Genomic DNA, 22,138 nt, shown 5'->3' on the forward strand with positions numbered 1-22,138 from the left:
ACAAACCTTAAGAGACAGGCATAAAATCAGTTTACTTATGTGACATTTAAACATCTTATTTAGACGCGTTTTCTTTCTATAGTCTCTGCCTCATTAATCAGAAGAGGATAGAGGTACATCTTGACAGTGGTCCCTGATCCATTAACTGTACACCAAAAGAATGAGGAAATCCAGAAATGGTGGGTGTGAGTCCAGGGTCTGAAGCTCTGCATGCTGTAGTGGCTGGGTCTTTGGGACTCTCTGCTTTTGCATCAGCATCTTACACATCTGTCTCTTTCTCTGCAGTTTCTTTTTCTGTTCCTGTTCTGAACTCTAATTCCTCTTCTGGTTTCCTCCTCCCCTGTGTCCTAGCTATCCTCCTGATGGCACCCAGCTGATTTTTAATAGAATTAAAGTATTTCTCAGTCCTAGGATGAAGTGTCCTTAGCTATCCTATGACTACGCTTACATCCACACCGTTGCACAGAGGTCTCGTGCAAGAAGGTGAAACGTGTTGTAAAGCAGCAGAGAGAAGTTGTGAAATTCTGTTCGATCTCAGTGTAGCGTGTGAGCGGGGTGATGTTGCAGAGTCTTACAACTGAAGCAAACTTGAGCAGATCTTCCATGTGATGGTACATAGTGCCTTCCTAAGACAAGAACATGCCCTGCTTGCCGGTGTTGCATGGCATTCAAGTGCTAGAGTATCCCAACAGACTAGATTTTAAAATGTTTTCAGCTGGAGTGGGGATATTTTCCTGTTTAAAAACATTCAGAAATGATTGGATTATCTTAGCTACTTTAAAAAAAAAATCTGATCACTTTGGCCTGAAAGATGGTTAAAGGAGGTATTTGGGCATAAAAGGCTTGTGCATTCTGTAATTTGGCCAAGTAAATGAATAAAGGGTCTTAAAAGCAATGACTAAGGTTACCTAACACAGTATTACTGCCTGTGCTGTCTGTAACAATGTAAGTTGCTCTTAAAAGTAAAACCGCATCTGTATGTTTTCATAGCTTTTTCGTCTTCCAAAGTAGTGCATTTGGAGGTAATTTTAAACAAGGCCCAGATTAAAGTGCATTTCATGTGTATGCAGTTTATTATGCAGTTCTCTGAATATGGAGTATAAGAAGAGCTGTAGAAAATTTCTGGAAAATTGTTAGTCTAGAAGTGTTGGCTAAACCTCAGATTACAGGATTGTTTTCAGAATTCCTAACTTTGAAAACTGTATCATGTTTTAAAGTGAGTTAATCTGCCCAAGATTTCTTTTGAAAATGGCACTGGAGTTAAATGCTTAGAAAAAGTATTTTTGCTCTCTCGATTTTTTTGTTTTGTTTTCTGAAAAGAAGCTTCACTTGAGAGAATTTGTATCTGTAAGAAGATTACTGGCATTTAGGAAAATGGATTGGAAAGCGGGGTTAGCTGTAACTTTATAGTTAAGGAATGACTACCATTGCTACATTAAAAAAAAAAAGTTTGTGTTGTAAATGAAGACACTTTAGTTGTAAGGGTATAGAAGGATTATGTAATGAGGAAAAGGGTGAGGCAATTAAAAGGGAAAGTGTTTGTTACAAGAGGAGTGAATGTTCTCAGGTGAGGTGAAGGTTTTAGTTTTATTTGCTGTATTCACCTCCATTAAAACTATCATGAAAATAGTAAAGATGTCTATTCAAGTAATATGTGACTCATTTTCTCCTCTTCTTTGTATCTTACAAGTGTGGCAGTTAATACCCAGACTCAGCTATAAATCTTTGGGTGTCAAGATCCACATTTATCCCACGTATCTTCTTCCACTTAAATTTAATGCATGAGGTGAATTTTCTCTCTTCTGAGTTCAGCTGGCGAAAAGGTAGGCATCTAGGCCTCTGGAAGTCCAGGGAAAGAAATGGAAGAACTTCTTATGTATCCTTGAAAACACATGCATATACCAGAAATGCGCATTTGCTCTCTGAATGAATAAGCATAACTGAACAAAGTACATGTGTTACTGTAATGTGTATAACAGATCATACAGCCTGTGTAAGCGCTGCAGTACCCTTTTCCTCCTTTTCAGACTATACTTGTGGCAGTACACATATAGCAAATCTATATGTTATGCAAATATGCTGCAAATAATGGACAATCAGTAATTTTCACTAGGATGGACTTACAATGTGTACCATGACATTGTGAGTTGCTGGAGTAAAACTTTCCCCTTTTTGCTTTAGCTGCCAGATAGAGGGATTTTTTTCTTATTATGCGGGTCTTATTTTCTGCCTGTAACCCAGGGTTTTGGTAAAAATCTTCCTATATAAATAGGCAGTAGCAATGCTAGATTTGTGCTAAAGCATAAGAACCTAAATAAGTCTTGTATCACTATAGCAATTGCATTATAATGTATTAACAATTGTGAAACCTTTGAATAATCTTTAAAAAAAACCCACAAAACAAAACATGGAACAAGATATAGTCAGCAGAACCCCTATGGGATTATGCATTTTTTGAAGACTGCCTCCGTGTGCCTGCGTGAGTAGTGTTTATTGAGATCACAAATGAGAATGTGGTTAGCGTATTTTCCTGTGAGGGATCACATACTTTCTTCTCCCCCCTCTGTCAGGCCTGTGTTGTGGTGCTCGTCCTTCTCGGTAAAGGGCCTGTATCGAATTATGGTTTGTTTACTGGCTCTTCCGACCTCAGGCACAGCACCTCTGGGATCTTTCCTCTTTGTCTGGGAAAAACAGTCTGTAGTTTATAAAATTTATTTAGATTCTTTTGGCTGAAGTGTGATAATTTTTTAATGTATAATTTTATGATGATGTCCATGTAGTGTTAGTGCATAGTTTTGTTAATTTTGCAGACTCTTAGTGTGTGCTTCCTCCTTCAGATGCATATATAAATCATTGCCAGTTTTGACTAAAAATATGTTTAAGTTACAGTTTTGTGCTTGTTTTTAGAGAATCAGAACAGTATAAATTGGATTAGGTGTAGAATGTGCAGAATAAAAAGTTAGCGAGCTGTGCAATTTTTGCTCAGTAAATGACTCGTTGTCCTCTAATTTGTCTTTAGATCTATCATGAGAAAGCCCTTACTGGGCCACCGTGCTAACGGTATGAAGTTAGCCCAAGGTACTAACCTTGCTTATAAAAACCTCCTTAAAATATGAGGTAGACTTCTTGTCACCAATTTCTGTGTCCTGACAAAGTTCTAAATCAGGCTACATTGCTTTTCAGGGTCTTTTTTAGTTTTTTTTCATTGAAGTTTTGTTTGTCTCTGTCAAGTCAAGTATGTAACGTACTCAAAAATCACTAAATTTTAACACTTTGAAAACTCATCTTTATGATGTGTTTGTTCTTTAAATTGGCTATTAGACTTTACAACTGGAGAAATGTGCTTGATACTGATGGACTTACTATAAACATTTACTGTGAAAACTTTTTTTTTTTTTAAAAGAGGAGTTCTGGATCAGTAAGAAATGGTAAAAATCTAATTTTCTGAAAAGAAGTAGGTATGGAAGTGGTTAAGGGAGCCTCTGTTAGGGCAGCAGAAGTATATTACTCCCATATACATCATGTAACTGACACATGTTAATCATGATGCACTTCAAAGGATAAACTACTGAAACAATTTCTTTCATTTAGGCTTTTATCTTGGGATGTTTGGTCGTAATTTAGGAATGCTTTACTCTGAAAGACAAGTATCAGTTGGTTAATTGTATTTAATTGAAAACTTTTTCTTAAAGGATTTTTTACACTGGAGCCATACTAAATGACATTAAATAGTAACTATGCCAATTAGGAAAGATGATGATCTTTCATACTTTAGCTAAAACTTTTAACTTAACCTTTCATGTGGTTTTGAAGATTCTTGAAGGGCCAATTCTTTTAAAAAGTGAAATTCATTTTGTGTTAAGCATCAGCCTTGCTGGATTTAATTTCAGTATTAAAACCTGTAGTTTCTCACTGTTGCGGGTAATAAATTTAATAGCGAAGATTTTTTTTTTTTTCCTTTTTTTGTCATCCTGTTACAGAGAAGTCTAGGGATTTCTGGAATTTTTCAATTTTTTTTTAATTCCTTAGTGGAAAGTATATGTTTAGTCTTGATTTGCAAACATGAGTTGCAATCTCCAAGCTGATATGCCATCAGATAGATATTACAAAATTGGGCAATCATTTCTTTACGTATAGATTTGTTTTGAGGGATAATATAACCTGAGGTTGTGGCTTTGCTACATTTTGCATTTTTGCGGAAGTCAGTAAACAGTTCTGAAGTCAATTTCTTCCTTATAGAACCTTGTTATGGGAAAAGTAAAATTTACGATTGTATATTGGAAGGTGCCTCAAAACATCTCAAACTCACAGTGTCACTTTCATTAAACCAAGTTAATAGTTCAAACTTTTATCCTTCTGAGAAATAGCAAATCACACCACTGCAGTCTAATACAGTGCAGAGAAACGCCTGTGATACCACTAGCTATTGCAGAGGACCCTGATCCTGACCTCAAGGTCAGAATAGTGAGTAAAGGAGATACCAAAATTAAAAGCATGATATCCACTTAAAAATATCTTTAGCTTGTGTCCCGATAGGAGACTGACAGTACTGTCTTCTGTTTGTTTCAAAGCACATATTTGTTAAGCAAACACTGTGCATTATTGGGATGCTTAAAGCTACCTGATGGACTTCCTAAGTAATGTCTCTGTTAACCCTTTAAGTAAATATTGTCTCTGTTAAAGGGTTAACAGAAACATTACTTAGGCATTAAGTCTAACTTCCCTCAGTTAGCTCAAAGCACTTTCCCTTAGGGTTGTTATGGAAAGTAAATGTCCAGATCCAGGGATTCCTCTGCTGTGGCCAAGTTAGGAGAGGGACAGCTGATTCTGGATTTCCCATCTTAGAGATCAGTGTCTTGGAAGGTACTAGTATTTGATAAACAGATACCATACAAGACTGTACCATACAAAATGCTGTTTAAGGGTTTATAAAGTCATTAAACTGTTCTTCATTTATATGATTTCTCTGATTCCTTGCAGCTGGTCTTGCAGCTTGCCATTCCAAGGGCAGAGAGGGATAATCTGTCTCTTAGAATTATTTTTACTTCTGTGCCTTTCTTGAAGATTTCAGTGTTACCATTCATAGCTTGCAAAAGGTGTTTTGTATAGGAAGTGAAAAGTATTAGATGGAGAGATTTTAGAAAAAGTGTGGGAATGTAAAAAGCAATGAAGGTCTTGAACAGTGTGGGCTGTTCAGGACAGTGTCCCATTTTTTTCTCTCTTGGAAGCAAGAGACAGAAACCATTTATGCAAGGTGCTGGTTTCCCCTAGAAAGAGATTAGGGAAGAACGATCTAAACCTATTTTGCTTTACTTCTGTGGTGTCAGCCTTCTGAGTGGAATGTCAACTGCAAAGCAATGGCTTTGATACAGCTGTGTCTGAGCAGACTATTTATGATCATCACCACCACAAAGTACTTCGCTCTTCCTTCTTTTTCCTTCATTCATAAAAGCTTCCTGGCAAACAACGGCCTGCCAGCACAGGTATCTCTATGACAGGGAAATGAGCAAATAAACATAAACCCAGGAGATCCTGCCAGTCCGTAACTGGCTACAAAGTTGCTGTGAGAACTGGTGGAGAAGTTGGTTGGCAGAGCCTGCTCTGATAAATCTGGAAAGTTGTTTTTTCACTATTCATTGCTAGGCAGGCTTGCAAGCGCTGCCTTAGGCTTTAACAATTATCTCTGATTTCCAGCAAGGCAGCTGAATTAGAGAACTGCTACATCAGGGAAAGACAGGAACAAGTTTCTAAAGAGATATTTCAGGTAGTTTGCTGGGCTCTTCTCCAGCTTAAACATCATCTAGAAAGCTATTGCTGTTCTTGGTCCTTCTCACAAAATTAGATTTTGGAGGTCATAGATGGAATATTTCATAGATGGAGCAAGGTTCTGGCTCGCCAACTAATTTAAACATGTCATTGAAGTAAGATGTTGTGCGTCTGTTTATGATGTGACTCATATGATACTTCAAGGAGTATCCATTTGTAATTGCCTGAATCGAGGTGAAGTCCAAGATCCTTTTCTGTATAGAATGCCTTTTTCTGTAACTGTCTGTAGCAAGTATACTTCTTTTGCGCACATATCCAGAATAATTTCTGCATTTTTGTTCTGCTTTGATGCCTACTTAAAGGTGAGTATCATGCCAGTAAGCAAATGGGTAGAAAGGTCCTGTTGTTTTCTGTGTCAGTGTTACCTTTTTACAAAAGTCACTTGATAAGCTACTTAACCCAAAATAGAAAAGGTCTGTTGGGACAAATCTGCAAAGTGAGTTATGGTAAAATAAACTTTATGTGGGAGAAACTTCAAATCTGTCGTCTTGCATTGCTCTAGACTCCTCTCAGTTTTTTTCATTCTGTTTTTGTTCTGTTTTTATCTATATGGCTGTCTTATCCAAAGGTAGCTTTCTGGTATTTTCCTAACAGTCAAATTATTTCTCAGCTTCTTTAAGTGTGTCTGTTTCCAGGAGCCAGACCTTCCCCCTTTCTAGTAGCAAGTCCTAAGTCTGGCTCTTGGCTGCTGCAGGCTGAATATCCGTTATAATAGGCTTATAGAATTTATTTCTCTAGGAATAACAGTTTTTGTAGTAAATTCTGTTTGTCTCACTTCTCAAACTTTAGATAGAGAAACAGAAGCTGCATTCCTTGCATTCTGTCCATAGGGAGGGAATGAAGGAGGGAACCCGTGCCTTTCAGTAAGGAGTATAAACCTGGGATGTGCTCTTCTGTGTAGTAGCAAAATATGCTAACAATTCCCCATAACTTTTGTTGTGTTACTACTCTCAGCTGGTTAAGGTCTATCCAGTACTAACAAATATTAAGTGCAGAATTTTAGCTTTAGAGACTCATTGATAATGTGCAAAGGAAGGAAAAGTAGAATAACTCCAATCATGTTAATTCTCATTGTCAATCTTTGATAATACTGTCAGCCCCATTTTCCCTATCTGTTGCTTTTGGTGTTTAAGTGGTACTGTCTGAGACCTTTGGTTTTTTTTTTTTTCTTGTCTCAGTTGCTTTTTATGCTCTTGTCAGAAGTGAGTGAAAATGGATATAGGGCATGTACAATTCAACTCAAAGCAAACTCTGAGACCTAATATTTAGTCATCTTTTTATCTAAACATAAACTGTTCTAGTATGTTTTTTTCTTTATTATGAGAATATATTGAACTTACAAAAAAAATGGTTTTGCATATTGATATACAGTTACAACTTAAGTTACAACTTACATTAAGTTACAAATTAAGACGTATTTGGAAGTCCAGATATGTACAAAAGCAGAGATTGTACCAGCATTATTTTTTAATTGATTTGTCATGGAAGGTTTTCAAATACTTTTTTTTGTTACTGTATTGTTACAGGAGCTATTTTTAAGGGACGAAAGGACAGTAAATACATAGCAAGAAAAATTTGAATATGAGGCAGCCTGGGGATGATACTATTGGGAATACTTATTAAAAATATTATATATTTTTATATTCAAATCTATGTAAATATCATTATCTCTAGTGTTGACTGTGGAGCATTTTTTTGTATGTTTTATTATGCATACATATCTTTTAATCTTAATTACATATAGTCAGTCAAGAATGTCTCTGGGTGCTCCTTCCTAGAAGCTTAATTAATTTTAAATACTGCAGGAGAAGGGTTTAGCATACATAGTAACATTTGTAATACTGAAACTTGATGTAAAGCCTTTAGTGTTCTGATGTACCTTCCCTTAAAAGAATGGTTCTTAATGTATTGTAAAATAATCAAAGCAGAGCTCTGTATAGCTCTATTTATAAGAGTGCCTGTGTAATGACACATTTTTAATTACAAGATCCTTGTGCTTTCAGATATATCTGTGCTTACTTTAGAAAGCGAGCTTTTTTTCTTTAGCTGTCATCTAAATATTACTAGTGCCTCTTAAGAACTGATGAGTGGAATTACTGTTCTCGTCCATCAACAAATTAAGAGTGTGGAGTGGCATAGACAATACTGAAATAATTTGATCTAACGAGTTCTTGCATTGTCATCTGCAGTACAGCAAAAGAAAAGTTTGCCATTTAGCTCTTGCAATTTAAAGAGCAAAAGGCTGAATAGTTTTCTGACTTGAGAACGAGCATGTTTATGAGAGAGGATATGAGTAAGCTTCATGTTGTTCCTAGGTACTTTGGATTTACCTTTCAGGAATAAAGAAAAGATTTCTGATCAAAGGCAAAATAACCTGGACACTGAGCAGCTGGAAGAGATGTGCGGATTGTTTAATTGACAGTGCTACCTTCCTCCTTCCTGTAAAGGGAATGTAAAATCTGGATGCACCTTCGAAGGAGGAGTTGTAGCCATACTTTTACATGTTAAATGCAGTTGGATTCTTGTAATTTTGCTTGATAATTATAGGTACTCTGCAAAGACTGAAATGTTTGAAGAATTTGAAGTTGTTATCTGTTTCCCAGTGTTGAAACTTAAGCAGTAAAGTCCAAATTTTTAGTGTACCTGGCCAAAGACAGTTATGCAGGTGAACATTCAGTTATGAAAGAATAAGCTATATTATTTAATGTGAAAACCAACTTTTCTCGAAATTCCTGTATGAAGGATATGTTATTAGTGGGGAGTTGTAGATCATTGTATTTTCTTGTATTTTCTCCTTGAATTTTTTTTCCTTGCTGTCTGTTTAAAACAAGAGGAGGGAAAAATGAAGGGAAAGGGGAAAAGCTTTTCTACAACCCTCTTTCCTTCCTAAAAAAAAAAAAAAAAAAAAAAGAAAAGGTGGGGAGCAACTTAGTTTTCAGATCTTAATCTAGAATAGACTGGGCCATGTTGGTATCGGTAGGATTCCCTGTGTGTAAAAGCACCTGCATTCAGGGAGACATTGTCCCCAATCCCACACTAAATGTAGCTTGATTTAAGACATACGAGTTTCTGATTTGACTTCAGTGAGGCTGATTGTGTACATAGTGTTTCCACTTGAGGAGTAGGTTGTGTAAAAAGAAAATAGAAGAGTGATTGAAGAGGGGCTGCTGATTGTTTTAAGTTGACATTTTCTAATAACACATTTTGAATATTTTACCATGAGGCCTTTTTTATTTCTTCAAATACCTTTTTTCCCCTCCGCATCTCAGTTGCTGATCTACAGTTTGCTGCAGAAAGTCTTTTATATGTCAGCAAAGGTATCTTGCTAGTCTGTTCTCTTCTTCCTCCTTGTGCACCCTGTGCTGCCTGCTGGCTCTTCAGGGCAGGGCTGTTTCTGCCGTTTGTCGCTGTTGGACGCTGCGGTTGGTCTGGGCGCGCGGGAGTGCACGAGCAGCGCACAGCGTCGATGGACGAACCCGGAAGTGCCAGTAAGAGTGAAACCAGTGGTCTGCAAAGTGCTCTCAAACCAACTAGGCAAAAATACTAACAATATTTTGAGTAACTTTTGCTGATGATTAGGCATTTGTTTGCAAGCAGAGCTGACAGGTGCATAAACCACCATTTCACGGTTTTAACAAAGTTGGCAAGAGGTATTTATTGAAGTCGTGTACTCTTGTCTCTCTAAGGATATATATTAAGGGTGAAGGCATATCTCCTTATCCTTGTAATAGTAAGTCCTACTTAGGAGATCGGTAGCTGTTTGTCATGAATTGCACTTTTATTTTGCTCTGTTATTGTTGCTGCATTACTGTAAAATTGCTGTACCGGCAACCTAAAAATAAGGACATTTTGGGATTATCTAATATCCACTTAAATAGCAGTGGATAAAATGCTTGAAACATTCATGGGATTTTGTACTGTGGTGTCAGGTTAAATGGAAAGATTGGAGAACAAAGATACAGCCATTTCTGGGCTATGTTGTTTGAGTAAATTGAACAAAATAGCTCTGCATCAGAGCTTGACTGTGCTAGACTTGCACAGGTGCGTGTTTGTAGTTCCACATAAACATATGATGCTTGAAGAATTAAGGAGAATGAAACTTGGAGAAGTATAATCCATTAGATGAAATAGAATGAAATCCAGTTGCAGTGTAAAATTTGATTTAGCTGCAATGATATATACTGACCAACTTCAAACAAGAAAGCAGGAACAGTGCAGGTGTGCTGAGATGAGTGGTGTCAATTCATGCTGAACTCCCAGTGTGCAGAAGCTGAGTTGTCACTGTCAGGACTGTCTCAGTTCCGTTTCCGCAGACACCGTGCCAAATGCTGCTTGTGCTGTACAGCCGGGGCTCAGATACTACGTTCAACAGTTTGAGAAGTATTTAGTTAATGTGTTAACATCTTTGCCCAAACTTCTGATTGAATGTAATACTCCTTTAACTATACTAAAAAAAAAAAAAAGTTACTTTTGCAGGTTTCTGACAGATGTGAGGATTGTTTTAGCTTTGAGGCATGAGCCGCACGTGTGTTTGCGCAGAGGATCTTGTATGCCCACAGCTACTTGAACCAGATACCTCTTCTCCTTTGTAGTTGGTGTTTAGCTGGAGTATTCTTGGTGCCCTTCCCTGATTGCTGACAACACTTTGCCGTTTTTCTTTTTCCCTGAGCTGCGCAGTTTTTCACTCAGAGTTTCTGGCCTTTAAATCTACTCTCCCTACTTGTCATTGGTATCTGTGGTAGTGGCTTGATGGTCTCTTCAAGCTGTGTGTGGTATAGGGCCAAAAGAGGGTGGCTAGGTGCAAAAGCTTTTGTTTACTTCTTTCTTAAACAGCAGATGAGATGGATGCTTATTAGCTTAACCTGTCTGAGCATGTGCTCCAGGCTGTGGATTTGTGCAGTACGTTCGTGTTAGTGGATCTCTGTCTTCCCCACATCATCTGGGAGTAAAATAACTTCTCTTTCCAATACAGGTCTTTGCCATCTTTGTCCTTCAGAGAGAGCACCACCCCCAGGTGCTAGTGGGACAATGGCTGTACTTCTGGGATTTAACTGCAGGCACTGTAATGTCAGTGTATTAGAAACAGAAGAGGGAAGGGAAGCATCCTACAATCTCATGGATATTCTGTGGTAGCTGGCAGTAGCTGGGCTGTTCTTACCTGCTGGTGTGGCCAAAGCATGACTGTGCTTTGCTGCAGACCTCTTGCTTCCTCAGCTGTTGGAAAGAAAGGTCAGAAGTTCCAGGCTCCTAGGAGGATATTTTTGGTATTGCCTTCATATCTGGCTGCCTTGACACAATCAGAGAAGTTTTAATAGTCAGAGTTTAAGGATAGGTGTTCTAAGAAAGCCCAGGATATGCAAGAACATACCTGTGTTTTGCCAAAATGCTTTTATCTGTTGTAGAGGATCTGCCTTTTAATAAACCTGTGCTGTTCGGCCTGAAAACAGATGATCTTTCATTTTGTCAGGGTTTCTAGCTGGCAGTGATGTCCATTGAGCATCTTTTGCCTTCCCCCCCCTCCGCCCCAGTAAGGTGGCTTTTACACTGCTTGAAGACCTCAGCTTCAGCTTTTCCTTACTCTTTGTTTAGACTTGCAGAAAAATACTGTCAGAGTTGAAGGCTTTGCAAGCGTTACCTCCAGTACCTATGACCCATCTATATTCCCTCTGTTGGTATCGTTCTAGGTGTCCCAGCAGGTTTGTATCACCCGCTTTGTCCTGTCCCCCCCCCGCCTACAGTTTCCTTTCTCTAAATTAAAAAAACCAAGCAAAACCCACAACAAACTCTCTCTCCTGTTCTTGATACACTAGCCACAAGTCTTAACCAGTTGTGCTACTACTGTCCTACAGTTCATCACTACCTTTCCCTTTCTGGAGTCAGAGTGTGGACTTTCACTGTATACTAGAGAAAGTTTCATTGTGTTGCAGAGGAAAAGGATTTTACAGCCTTTTTTTCTAATGGCAAAAAGGAGGAGAAAGATGGAGTCATTTTAGAATTATGCATTCATCTTCTCCCCTCCCTTTCCCTTAGGGCTTCAGGACTGGCCGTTCTCTTGGCCAGTCAGGAAAGAAACTGGTGTATCTCTTGATTTCAAGATACTGGTATGGAAATACAGAAGTGAGCGTCACAGAGGAAGTATCTTTATTTTTTAGTGATGCAAATTGCTAACAGTAAAATATCTGGTTGATTGGCTTCTTTATGGCACTAAGGTATGGTGATGTTGTCTCCTTTCTCTTCATAATAATGAAATAGGGGTCTCTTAATTAAGAGACTCAAGAAACTGTATTGTTGACTTGAAACATCTTTTCTTTTTCTCAGTGGAAGATAAACTTCAAGCCCAGTGCCCAGAAATTTTGCTTACATCCTGTCAGTTGGATGCAGCTGACTGGGGTGATTCTGGACACAGTATCTGTGAAGCCTTTTCTGTCTTGGTGGGTTCAGAACCATTAAGTCTTGGTCTAGATGCTTGTCCTACCACCTAGAGTAAGGCCCTTATGATTGTCATAATAATGGATTACTCCTTCCAATATAAAGTTTAATTTGAATTAGTTTTACTTAATCTAGGATGGGATGCACAGGTCTTGCAGTTTAGAGTTGCTCATCCCATCAAAGCAGAAATGTTGCATCGGCTTTCTGGAGCTTTTCAGTGAAGTGGAGTGGCTGACAGGTCACTGTCTTTGGGTGACAGTGATGGTGTGTATCGCTACAGTATAGCAATATTGAAGAAAATATTGTGAAGTCACATGTTGTTTACCAGGATCAAATCAATTAATGTGTCAGGGGTTGAGTTTGCCTTTAGTTTATTTTCTGGGTGTTTAGAGTACCTTAGCAAAAGTCTGAGTCACTTCATGGCTTTGACTCCGAATGGGAGACTTGGACCAGTGTGTTAGAGGTGGACATCTACAGATGGATCTCTGTCAACTCTGTTACGCATTCAGAGAAAAAGTCTTGAAATATCAATTCTGTTAATTTTAGTGCTGCAGTGATGTGTGTTGGTATTTGCACACCTTAGCATAGCAGGGTCAAAATTTGCCTTGGACCAGTAAGAAAGTTGGTTGCTCTTTTAAGTACTGTCCATGCTCCTGTTTGGACCTGCTTCTGCATCTTGTTGGGAACCTGAAGGTACTTGTCAGTTTCCCTTTTCCAGCAGTAACGTCTTCGAGTTTTTAAGATAATATTCATTTAATGTTTCTTGAATTAAAATTTGGGATTAAAATAATGATCGTCTACAATGGATATTTTGAAATTTCCTTTATTGATAGGAGAACCACTGAAAAACAGCTTGAATGGGTTTGGGTAGCTGTAATTTCCAGGTAATGGAACAAATCTATGAGACATAAAAACATGTAGTATCAACAGGAAATTGTGTGATTTCATTGATATTGCAAACACTTACCTATACTGGCCCAAACCAGATAGTTACTTTTTTTTAATTCCTTTTTGACCATATATCCATTTGAAGTTCTTTTTATCTGCATGTTTATTCATAGGGAGCCTGTGTTACATCTGTGAAATGTGGACCGAGTCAGTGTCTTTGGAATGCTGCAATTTTGTGCATTTTTGTGGTGACATTTACTTGCCCTTTTTTATCTGTTTAGAAGATCTTTGACAATCTGACATCTAACTAAATGAATGCTTCATCATTTTTAGTCATCTTTATTAAAAGTAAGTAGTCTTCCCATAGGAAATTCACTGAAGACAGATGAAGTCTTCAGTGTATATGCCCATCCCAGATACTGAGGAAGACATCAGTTTGTGCACAGATAAGAGATGTGGGTTTTAAAGTTATGTTGTCAGAGGTGCAATATGAGGAGGAATTAAAAGTGAAGGATGAAAAGGAGTTGTCAAATCATACAGGCTAATGAAGAAATTTGAAAGGAGCAAGTTGAAAAATGTTATTGAATGTGAATATTGTTAGCCAGAAACTGAATATCTGCTTAGGTTTTATGACTTCGAATACCCTTCTATTACTCTTTTTTGAACTTTTCAGGGGGAGGGGGATAAAAGGAAGCTTACATTATAGGAGTCTTGTATTATCAAATTAAAAAAAAAAAAAACCAAAACAAACAAACAAACAAAACCAAAACCCAACAAAACAACAAGCAACAACAAAACCAAATGTAAGTGCTACCAGTTTGTAAAGCTTTTGAAGTCTGTAGTCTTCAGGGAGACCTTTTTCTTGAGATATGCGTGTACACATGTATTTGTGTGTGTGTGTGTATGTGTGTATATCTTGATATATGGGTTGTTATACCCCTGCCTCCTAACTTTGGTGAAATGAAAATCTTTGTTCTGCTAGGATTGTTCGGTCATCTGCATGATGCAAGTGAACAAGAATGTAGTTGTAAGGTGCCAAGTAGAGGAGTTTATTTTTTTTTGTCAAGTAAACTGGACAGAGAAGTATGCAGAAATGTGAATATTGTCGGATGATCTCTCTGTTAATATGTTAAAGCTATTAATTAAAACTTCCCTGCATTATTTGTCTTCATAATAGTCAGATGGTGACTTTTTCTGAATGGAAACTATTACTGTATTTTGGACTTTTATATGGAAAGAAAGGTAATCTTTCTGTTCTTAATTCCTGAAGTGGTTAAAGGGGAAACTGATACTAGAACAAGCTTCAAGTATTTCTTTTTCCCTACTTCATTTTACCTGCATAGTAGGAAGTTGTAGAAGCCTTACTTGGATATTTCTGTGCATCTGTACTTATCAAGTGTGACACTTGGGTCACGTAGGGGAGCTTGTCCGCAACATAGCAGGGGTTCTGCTTTGATAGCTTCCACTCAGGTTAATAGCAGTAGTGTCTATGGTAAAAGATAATTCAAGATTATGAGGCCTTTGTGTTTAATGTTTGTTTTCTGTTAACTACCTTTTGTGTAGTCATTTTGTGCTCCTGCCAAAGTTCTACATGTTTGAGCAGTTTGTAAATCATTTTTGACTGTTTTAAGTGCAGATCATTGGTGTCTGTTCTACTTCAGGCTTCAAGTGCTGCATCCTGAGATACTAACGGCAATTTAGAGCCATCTTAGATGAGTGTAAGATGCTGTTGAATTCGAGTATGTGAGAGCATAAGTAAATGAGCTGCAGATAAATACAGTAAGTGGTAAACTTTGGATTAGTTTATTGTGCATGGTTAATTAATTATTCATTTTAGATGGTGGTTGCATTTCTGTGTGACAAATAAAACAATGATATTCTCTTTAGCATGAGCCATTAGAATTCTGGTGTGACAAATTTAGGATTACTGGTTTTGTTCCAATCAGTAAGATCAGAGGAAATGTAAAGTATGCTCAGCTAAATGCAGTGACTAGGTCTGCCTTGCCTATATTTAATTACTAACAAGTTTGAAATCTGGTTCACGTATCTCTCCAGCCTCCCTTTATAGTCAGTTGATAGAGGTCACTCTAGGGAGTGATTCCTCCCTGATACTTCTCTTTACTGACTATAAAGCAAGCCTAAGTGTTGCTTTTGAAAGCGGGATTCTTCATGCAGCTGTCTGTGCCTGATCTCTTCCATTACTGACAAAAACCTTGTGCTGCAGATTTGCTTGGTTTGGTGGAGCATGCAAAAGGGCCTCACTACCTAGAGAAACCTTTTCTTTCTATTTATGCATTAGTACAGAGAGGAGGAGGGAGCTATTTTTCGGGGGGGGGGGGGGGATTCTGTCAACAATTTGTTCCTGAAAATGACCTGGAGTGGTTGGGGGTTAGGATCACTGACCAGCTGAAGGTTTTGCAAGTACATAAGGTCAAAGCAGTATAGGAATATCGGAATTTGAAGGAAGATGCTGAAATAAATTTAATTTTGAACTGTAACAACAGCAAATCAAAGTTGAAAATAATGAAACTGTTCATCAGTCAAGATTAATGAGTATGAGACTACAGAGAAAATATCTTTCAAAGTAATTCTTCTATGGGGAAAAATGCGGGCAACCTTCTCCAGTATTCAAAATGCAAATACTAAACTAGTGTATCACAAATAGAAGCAGACTATATTATCTGAACTTGGTGGAGAGGAAATGTTATGCAAAATGGCATGCATGTTTTATATGTTTTAACATAAACACTGTTTTGACATTTTTACTGGGATTTGTAAATTAAATAATGAAACCTTTCCAATAGCAAAATACTTCCTGTTGTCCTTACTGTATGTAACCTAAAGTCTTAACATCAGAGACATCTTTTGTTTTAGCTTTGCATTAATCCATGTTAAAGTTTGGAATGCTTGAAGAAGTATTTTCCAGTTTTCCTGGCCCTTAACATATATTTTTTTTGTTAGGATTGGTTTGTGTGGAGACAGTTGTCCAAGCTGTCTAGTCTGGAGTTCAAAGTGGGACTGGGTCAATAGGAATACTGCATAGTATTTCTGAAAATCAAAGGAGGGGATGTTTGAGAAAATGTTTGAATTTTCTGTGGTTCTGTCAAATTTATCGTTAATACCCATTTTTTCTTTTTTTAAAAAACAGATTGTTACTAGTTTTTCTGTGACCTTTACTCCTCTGTGTCTAACTTTCTTTTTAAAATAAGATAGTTCTTCGAGTGTGTTGTCTTTGTGGGTTTTTTTTTGTTGTTGTTTTGGTTGTTTTTTCTTGTTAATGCTTTTCCTCAGTTTGTTAGAATGGAGGATCAGTCACTTGGTTGAGGTTTTGGAAAACCTAAACCTATGCTATAGATTGAATTTGACTTGGGTATTGCTCTTGAAGCTTAATCTGAAAAAGATTTAGTACAAAACCAAACTGTGCTAAAGCAATCCAGTATACTACTGTGGAGGAGCAGAAGATCTGAGTAAAGGAGAAGCAGTAGATACTGTATATTTTAAGAAGAGCTTTTGGCACATGCTGGTATGGTCTACATAACTAAGCTAAGGAGGTATGTCCTAGATTAAAGCTACTACAAGTTGTCTGGAAAACTGTAGTATAAGTACTTCACTGTGTAACTGTAGGGAAACTGTAGATTTTATATGGATTTTCTGGAGTCTAGTACTTGTCGATATTTTCCTGAACTATTGGGTGATAGAAGAGGAAGTAAATGTACCCATTTTGCATAAAAAGGCAAATACAGGGATGACAAACAGTACAAGTATATAATGAGGAGTACTGCTTAATTAGCAGGGAAGTATGTAGTGTGTAATAAGCCATTCACACCGGCAGTACCTTGTTGAGGGAGAGAGGGAAGCAGATGTCGTTCTAGGATGTATACCTAGGAGTGCCTGTATCCAAATCATAGTGAAATACCATTGCTGTGGTTGAAGATTTTAGGACTTCACATAGATTATTGTTCTTATAGAAGTACATTAACTGTTGAAGGACTAAAAATGAACATGGGTCTTGCAAAGACGGCCTAGAAGAGCAGGGTGGAAGAACTGGAGCTGCTCTCCTCTGGGAATGAGTACAACACTGTGCCTCATGAGTGCAAAAGCAGAGGGAGAGGAAAAGCTGTTCTTTGCCCTTTGGGAAGGGATAAGATCTTCATGATGTTTGTACAAAGGGGTTTTTCGAAGGCTGGAGGGAGTTTTGGTAAGTATGGTCAGACACTGGCATAGGTTCCTCAGGGAGGTTGTGTAAGGTAGGTCTGTCATGGGCCCTAGAGCCAGTAATAGTGTTACCAAGTACATGATGGCTCCTGCCTTTTGCAGAAGTGAAAGCTCAGCAGGAGCCAGGGACTACCATCCAGGAGATGGTAGCAGCTGCTAGCCTCTCTTGAGTATGAGGTATCTCTTTGCTAGGAGAATTTCCCATTTCCTGCAAAATTCTTAATCAACAAATTAACATCTATTTTGGAAAAGAAGAATGCAGCTTGATGCACAGCCTTTGGGCCAAAGAATTCTCATTTCAAACAACAGCCCTATAATGAAGTGGAATTATAGTGATTTTAATCAGTATAGAATTTGTATGTATATGTGAAATAGACTAATATTTGTATTAGCATGTTGTCTTCTCAATATAACATTATATACGTACGTAACAAAATGAAGAAGATTGGCATTTTCTCATTCAAAATGTATTTATTTTCAATTTGTTTTGACTATAGTGCTCTCGGGGCATATTTTCATACTTGACAAAGGTCCTACTCATGCTTTCTTAATCCCTGTCCCAGGGATGACAAGGCTGGAGTGTTGTGGAATTTCATCAGTGCTGTTTGAATTGGCCTGGTAGAGATTGCATTATAATGTCATGATGTTTTTCTTCTGCTGGAACTGAACACAAAGCTGCTTTGGTGTACTTGATGCTGTAAAGAGATGAGAGGGAGGAGCTGAAACCCAGCTACTTCAGCGGCACTGCCTAGAGAGACTTTGCAACCCAAGTCCTTTCCTTTCTTGCAAAGGAAAGGGGAAGTCCAGTTTTGTGCTGAAATTATGATACTTAGTGATTATACCCTAAAACCAGTTGCTTATGCTGTGATTAACTTTATAATATCTATTCAGTAAAAGAATATAACCCTTTCTCTCTAATTTCTCTTATGATTTTATTTTATTTGCCTGTCAAGTATGGTGCATGCTCCCACCAATAGGTTTATAGGACTGGATGAAAGAGCCATTCCATGTGTAGCAAGTCTGAATTTAATGAAATAAAAGAAGCTTAGTACAGTCTGACTCATTACAGTGCTGGAAGAAATACTTAATATTATCAAGTGTACAGATGCTAGAACTGAAATCATAACATTTTAAGACAAGTAAAGAAAGCAGTGTTACTGAATGTGGGGTAGATGCATTCTGAGTTTAGAACCTACCTGGAAGGGAGTCTTGGAAACTCTAAAGTTTTATGTCTTAATGGTGTTGCAGTTTTCTAAGGATCCAGTCCCTTGTCAGGCAGAAAAGATCAGTCTGCCTCTAAGACGTCAGTGATATAATTTGTATTTTTATAGAAAATGTAGTTCTTATAAAAATCCCTTCTTCAAAAATAAACCTGTGGGTTTTCCACAGTATTTGGCACCATTTCCATTTTGTCAGGTGAAGAACCAGCTGTCAGGCACAACCTTATACCAACAGTGCCAAGTCATACTTGCATCGGGCAGTGCCACTGCTGTTTGCTAGTGCTGGCAAAGGGAGAGCGTGTCTAGATTTTCTGGCATAGGCACCTGACTTGTGAGGCCTGGTCTCTTCACAGAACCAGGCAAATCTGAAACTTTCTTCTGACTTTATTGGTGGTGTATATTGACTTTGCAACCTTTGGAAGTAGAAGGAGGAGGACAGCAGCTTGCCTGGTGTCCTATGGTTTCTTTGCAGGACATGATGAGGCTGGGTGTGCATCAGGATGGTATAGCAATGTCAGAGATGGCAGCCTCTCCTGCTTTGCTTCCTCCTATTGCCCCACCATTGGCAAACTATGGTTTTGGTTGTGTGGTGTAGCCCTGTCACTGGGGCCACACTTGAATCGCTCAGGGACCACAGGGGTAACTGCTGTGGGCCTACGGAACTTGGTTGCTTTCTTCAGACACTTAAGTCCATGTTCAGTGGTTACCACTTTGAATAGGTTCCTTTAGTGTATCAGTGCTTCGGTGATATTTTCAGTGAAGTGTTTTTGTTGAATTGCTTAAAGCTGAAGAAGAAGTTTTGCAGAATAAGTGTACATGATGAGCAGGTCTGCTTTGAAATTTTGCTGCTCTTCTGAGGTGAGGAACCTTAGGAAAGTATTGTGAGAAGGGATGGTGCAAAACGCTTGGAGGAGTTCTATCCTGTAGCTGCAGTACCCACAACTGGTGGTGCTGTGCCTCTTCTGGGATCACTCTTAACAGTGTGAATGTGCCTTTTGGTTTTTTGGTGGAAAAAAAATTACAGCTTTATCATTGCATGCACCAGCTGGTTCCTTCACTAGCTTAGGGTCCTAGAATACCACTCTGAGTTCAAGGCTCAGGTGATGTGGTTTTTCACTGATGTAGTTGTTCATTTCCTGTACCAGTTACAGGCAGAACATACTGATTCTGGAGATCCTGAAAGGTCAGAGCTTCTGCTTTCCAAATTGGTTGGGGTTTTTTTGTTTGGTTGGTTGGTTTTTTTTTTTTTTTTCTTTTCATCATTTCTTCAGTGAACCAAAATTTCTGTCAGGAATGTTTTTTTTTCCTTCCTTTTCCTTTGGATTTGGAAACACAGATTCTGTGCTTCCAGCTTCTGGCTGTGTTTCTCCAGTCATCTCTGAAAACTGTTGGGGCATGAATTTGTGCTTGTTCCCCTGCTGTCCCAAGGGTGGTTCAGAAGCATTTCTGTATTTCTTGTAAGGAGGCAAAGTTCCCTTTAAGGTGTACAATAGAAAGAATCGGCCTGTATTCAAGTTTTATTGGGTTTAGCAGAGAATAAAATATGCACAGCTAAAAATAATTTTGGGAGCATTTGTGATTTCTTATGTGGCTTTCTTATGAGACTAATTCTGTATTATTTTTAGAATAACTTGTCTTTACAGGATCAAGGCATTTGTGCCTTCCTGTTTGGACAAAGGATCTGTAGATATGTTAGATCTCTGTAGCCTTTTATTTCATGTTGTGAACTCCTTTCTTTTTCTGGGGGGAAAAAAAAGCTTACTACTGATTCATCTTTTTCCTAAGTCTCCAAAATAGTACTAATTTTGATTTTTAAAATGAAATTTGACAGTTAATGACTCCTGCTTTATTTTGTGTGTGGTTATTGCTTTTATTGCATTTGTTTTTTGCTTTAAAACTACTCAGAAGCTTTTTATTTTAAATTTATTTTTATATTATTTTCAGCGCACGAAATGTTTTGAAATGGATTTTTTTCCCGTTTATGGAACAATAAGAATTTTAAGAAGCTTGGAAGATAATAATGTATTTTTACTAATAATGTTTTATTAATCTACTTCATTTACAGGAAGTGGTCATCGGTCAAAATTTGCTTACCTCAGCAGAGACAAAAAATTAATGGGCAAAAGTACAGTGTGTAGGTAGGTAGCTATTTTCAGTGCACTTAAGGTTCTTCGAGGAGAACCTTATTCTAAGGGAGTGGGATAGCTATCAAAACGTAAGATTTGCTCTTTAAAATATTCAGGCAGTAGATTCAACAATGAGGTGTTGAAGGAAGTAGCTTTGAAGTATATTAATGTGCTCCCTACTTTATGATATTTTATTAAAAAGTGCCTTGGAATAATGCATATGTGCATTTGTGTGGTAGAGAGAAATTGAAACAAGTATATTTACTTTTATATGTGCTTTTAAAAATTTTGCAAATATTTTTCTTTAATATTTGTAAACAAAGTATTCTTTCTGATAGTTTCCCAAATTTGAACATAACTTACCTAATGTAAGTTATAAAGGGATTGGGCACAGGCATCTTTATTTTGTTGACTGTTGGTGCTTTACTACATTCAGTGCATTGAAATGTAGTGCAATAATTGTTAATACTTCAGTATATTCTTTTCTTTTACAGTATTCTGTAATCATAACAAAAGTTAGTCAGGGTTCCATGATTGTAACTTTGCAGCAGTAGTACCGTACAGTGGGTGGGTGAGTTCTGCATTTTGGCATGCGAATAACAATCGCATTTTATTTATCCCCTTAAAAAAAGAAATAAAATAAATCCTTGATTAAAATTTTAACATTAACATAGTCTGCTCTACAAATAAATGTTCTTTGGAATCCCTAGTGTTCCTTCAGTTCAAGTAGCAAAGGCTAAAAAAATCCCTGAAAACAACTTGGTTTTGTTCATAAAGAACTGTATTATGTTAATAGTTATATAGGATATTTCAGGATAACATTGCATTTAATTCAATAAAATCATCTTTGAAGACAGAAGGTTCAATTTCAGGACTGTTTTGTTTTATCTTTACATGACTAAAGTAAAAATTCAGTGGTTTTGGTTTTTTATTGCAAGTCTCAAACTGTGGTGCTATATAATGTAGCCAGTTTTTGTATTTATGGCCTAAAAGTAGAGTAGGAAGGAGGGGACACTTCTAAATGGGGTACTATGCCATTTTAAAAGTAAAATTTGTTAAATTCCTGTGAGTTAGGAAGGAATTTCAGCGGACTGTAGACTGTGGGTTAATTAGAACCTACAAATTATTGGGGGGGGGGGGGGGGGGAGTGAACGTTAAGAAGACCTGGAGTTAAAAACATACGAGTTAACTTTTGGGGTTTTGCCAAATACCATGTTAAAGTAGCATGGACATGTTCGCAGGAACATGTCATGGCATGTTTAAGATTCATTAAAATAAGATGAGCAGAAGAGTCAGTAAACCTCAAGAATAGCTTACTTTTGTGATTACTCTGTTTTACATTTTGGCAATATGTTTTTGAATTTAATGATACATTGTGGAAAGTCCCAGAAGTAATTTTGAAGAGTTCTTCCTTTCATTTGTCAGGTATTGTTT

General features: G+C 37.6%; 1 protein-coding gene across 5 annotated transcripts in view; it reads left to right on the plus strand.

The window, feature by feature from the left end:
* CNOT2 (CCR4-NOT transcription complex subunit 2) overlaps positions 1-22,138 on the plus strand; it is a 93,073-nt gene that overhangs the window by 12,935 nt on the left and 58,000 nt on the right. For 2 of the 5 annotated variants that reach the window (XM_075495551.1, XM_075495561.1), the window contains exon 2: positions 20,644-20,716. The exons of the other annotated variants lie outside the window; for them this stretch is intronic. The gene's annotated coding sequence lies outside the window, so the exon portion shown is untranslated. The remainder of the gene's footprint in view (positions 1-20,643; positions 20,717-22,138) is intronic. 5 annotated transcript variants of the gene reach the window in all.

This window comes from Mycteria americana, chromosome 1 (assembly GCF_035582795.1).
Source record: "Mycteria americana isolate JAX WOST 10 ecotype Jacksonville Zoo and Gardens chromosome 1, USCA_MyAme_1.0, whole genome shotgun sequence".
NCBI classification, from domain to species: domain Eukaryota; kingdom Metazoa; phylum Chordata; class Aves; order Ciconiiformes; family Ciconiidae; genus Mycteria; species Mycteria americana.